This window comes from Cryptomeria japonica, chromosome 11 (assembly GCF_030272615.1).
Source record: "Cryptomeria japonica chromosome 11, Sugi_1.0, whole genome shotgun sequence".
In the NCBI taxonomy this organism is placed as follows: domain Eukaryota; kingdom Viridiplantae; phylum Streptophyta; class Pinopsida; order Cupressales; family Cupressaceae; genus Cryptomeria; species Cryptomeria japonica.
Window position 1 is genome coordinate 60,146,654 of NC_081415.1, and position 4,161 is coordinate 60,150,814.

The 4,161-nt window shown below is 34.1% G+C and overlaps 1 pseudogene; it reads right to left on the reverse strand.

The window, feature by feature from the left end:
• Window positions 1-2,189: 2,189 nt before the first annotated feature.
• Window positions 2,190-3,662, reverse strand: LOC131860021 (elongation factor 2-like; annotated as a pseudogene).
• Window positions 3,663-4,161: the final 499 nt, after the last annotated feature.

Consider the following 4,161-nt stretch of genomic DNA (forward strand, 5'->3'; position numbering starts at 1 on the left):
TGAGACTATCTTGACAAACAAAGAAGGTTTTCTCTTGAAAGAATATGTCTATAAATATCTGTACAAATTTTTTAAAAACAAAATTTCTTGGACTTCAAAGAAGATTTCTTATAAATGTCTATTATACATTTTTTCATATTTATCCAAAGCAGATAGTTATTCAAAAACTTTGCCCATGTAATATGGGCTTTTTACTTTTACTTGCACCAAATATCATAAATGGTGTAGAGGTTTTGGCAATGCAATAAAGTTTTCACACACATTTCTTTTTTAACCATATATGTGAATCAACTATCTTTTTATGAACCTTCTAAAAATATATTTAAAAAATTAAAATATTTCCATTAAAAAATTGGTTCACACAAACAAAATAACTCATTATAAACTTTTCTTCAAATTAAAAAAGAAGCTCCTATAACAAAACAAAACCAAAACCTTAAAAATTAAGGACTTAACTTCTAGAATATATTCATTTTTACTCTTTAGGTTATGAATATATATTACAAACAAATCAAAGAAATTACTAACTGTTGTTCTTAGGAAAGGACATTTTTAAGTATTTTTTTATTAATTAAACAATATGTAACAAGTAATAAATGGTAAATATTTTTACACAAATATTAAATTGATGTAAACAAAAGATACAATTAGATAAAAGGAATCAATTAGATAAAAGATACAATTAGATAAAAGATATAACTAGTGGATCTTCTCCTCTAGCAAAGTGATATTAGTTTGTGGTCAGGTCTCTCTTTTTTGATAATCATTCTTTAAGTAAATGACATTGTAGCTAGTTCTCAATTTGTAAGGAGGAAGATTTTGACAATTCTAACTGCCTCACTTGTCTTTCAAATCAACTTTGATGATGATTCTATCCATGTAAAGGAATTTTCATGTATTCTACTTGAACTCTAAATTTTAATATAATAGGAGGGGTCTTAATCTTTTGCTTGATCTATCATAGAATAATAATAATTTTTGAGTAATCTTAAAATGAAATAAAATAACTATTTGGTAAATAAAATAATTCAAGTTTGATATATCTGAATTTGTTTCTTGATAGATGTATTTAAGATATCTATACTAGTTTAATCTTTTTTATTGTTTTTAAAAAATAGAGTAATTTATATTTGTATATTATATATTCATGCATGCATACAAGGATGAAAAATCATATCTGCAATATTTTTTGTTTAGATCTATTTTAATTTGGTTGCTCAATATAATGATTAGTATATGCAATTTGATATGTATTTACATGAAATAAAATGAACCCGCTTTCTTATACTTGAAAGGTTTCCATGCAATTTCTAATTTTATCTGTTCATTATTTTAAATCAATTTTGTATGTATGAATTCAACCCTCCTATTTGTAAATTCAAGTTTCAAGCTAGACTCAAACTAAACCTAAGTAAACATTAATGTCTTTATATTTAAAAATAAATATAGATTCTAAATATTTTTTGATCAGAGATATTTCTTAACATCCTACATTACACCTCTCAATATAATTATTATTTGTATTTTTGAACACATGAACATCAAATATTTTTATCTTTATTCTATTGCAGAATAAGAATACATTACAAAGTGATATAAATTAACCAACCTAAATTAGTATTTGAAGATGGGTTCACCCAGGATTTCCACCTTCAACATAATTACATGTACATGCCAAGTGATCTAAATAGATCAACTTACATTACTGTTTGGACACTGGATCAAGTATTTTCATAATTGCCCTTATTGCACAACAAAATACATCATCATTATCTAACAGTTGTCATGCTTAGTTGAACTCAGCTTCACCAACCCATAGCCAGTTGTACTTGTCTAAGGCATTAGGTGATTGAGTTGCTTATTCCATTACCATAATAATTAACCAAACTAGCTATTTTGATTCCTTCGAATGCTAATTGAGAAAGTTCATTATGCTGGCAAACTCAAGCCAATCTCAATCATTCCAAGAAGCATATAACTATCCACAAATTTCCCAAGATTCATAATCAGCAGGAGTCTCCAATATCATAATCTAGGTTCTTACCGACATCATATGTTTCTTCTACCAGTTAGTTGAACAATATTAGTCCATGCCCCATTAGTTGAACAATATTAGTCCATGCCACCTCCCTTGCCACTAGAGGCAATGTAGTAGGTTACCACCCTCTAATGTGGTAGATCAGAACTTTTTATAGAAAGCATGGATCAAAAGTACCATAACAAATTCTGATTGCACTAGAACTGGAAGCCTCTGAGCCAAATCCAGCAAAAGCCCATATGATATGATCTTGTTGTTCTTGGTTGTTAAGATTTGAAAAATAGTTTGATGGTGCATGGTGATGTAAGAAAGTCAATTGCACATACCTATAGAGCCTATCCTCATAATCAGAGAGGGGAGTGATCTGATCATTGAGCCCCTTATCAATGACAAGTCTTCCTGCCTGTGAAGACGGATCCATGGGATCAGTACCCATCATATCCCAGTGGTGAAATACACTCTGAGGAAAAGCTTGACCACCCGTGGCAAGTCTAAGGGTATCTGCAAACTTAAAAGATTCAATGACTGGCAAATAGGCCTTAATGTTATATAGTGGAGTGCCAGGTCTCTGGAGCTCCTCAAATACATGGCCTCTTTTCTGGTTCAAAACATTGCAAATGCCGCCTAGAGCTTGCTCAGGAGCCTGAATTTCGACCAGGTAAACCGGTTCAAGAAGCCTGGGCTTAGCAGTAAGCTGAGCAGCATACATGACCCTTCTTGCAATTGGGATAAGCTGACCAACTCCTCTGTGGATGGCATCAGCATGTAAAACCACGTCACAAATTTCAAAGCAGATACCCCTCATGTTCTCCTCTGCAAGGGCCCCCTCTTTGGATGCCCATTGGAACGCAGCAACAACAGAGTCCTTGATTTCATTCAAGTACTGAACTCCCTTGGACATATCAACTACCATGTTTGGTCTAATTGTCTCGGGCCCAAAGCACCAGATCTTCTTTGCTAGATCCTTATCCCATCCAAATTATTCACTGAGCACTTTCCCCCTGACTTTAGGATCATCCCTTGGACCAGTTCAGCCCTCATCAATTGCCTCTGCAAGACCTTCTTCCATAGGCCTTGCTTCAAAGTAAAGCCTGTTGTGCTTATTGGGAGACTTGCTCATCACAACATGGTGTGATTTCTCTAGAACGGTTTCTCGGAAGGAAACAATGGGATCAGACACAACTATTTCAGCTACCCCCATAAAATCCTCCTGCAAGTCCTTGAGCCATATCTCAACGTGGAGCTCCCCTGCCCCTGCAATGATGTGTTCCCCTGATTCTTCAATGGTGCATACAACCATAGGGTCTGACTTGGCCAGGCGTTTCAAGCCTTCAACAAGCTTTGGAAGATCAGGTGGTATCTTACACTGCACTGCAACACGATAAACAGGAGAAATAGAGAACTTCATTGCTTTGATAGGGTGGGCATCCATCTCTTTCTCATTTGTCAGAGTAGCATTCTTAGTTATACGCTGGTCCAGCCCTACCATGGCCACAGTGTTTCCACATGGCACATCATCTACTGTCTCCTGCTTCTTTCCCATCCATATGACAGTCCTTTGAACACTCTTTACATATAGATCCTTCTTCTCTCCAGGCAGATAGTTGGGACCCATGATCCTAACCTTCAATTGCATGACTAGCAAGTTTGAAATAATATATGCTCAAATATATAAGGCCAAGAAGAAAAGAAGTTGCAGGGACATCTTGGAATATATCTTCTCTAGTATAGAATTCAGAGCAGGAAATATATATGCAAATCTATAAATCCAAATGTTGTTGTACAAATTTCAGAATTTAGAGCAGGAAACATATACGCAAATATATGTTCAAATGTTGTTGTACATATTTCAGAATTTAGAGCAGGAAACATATATGCAAATATATGCTCTAATGTTGCAACAATAACAATGTAGAATTTTCATGGGACGGTGTTAAGGTGGGCTGTTAAGAAAGATGCACGTTGAAAACCATTTGAGTACACCCAAATCCTTGAAAAAAGACTTAATCCCAAAGAGAATGCAATCAACTGCCCAAATTAAGAGCTTTTTAAGAACAGATAACTCAAAGCCAAAATGGACTATATAAACATAATGATCAAGCAGCTCTAAAATCTACAAAACT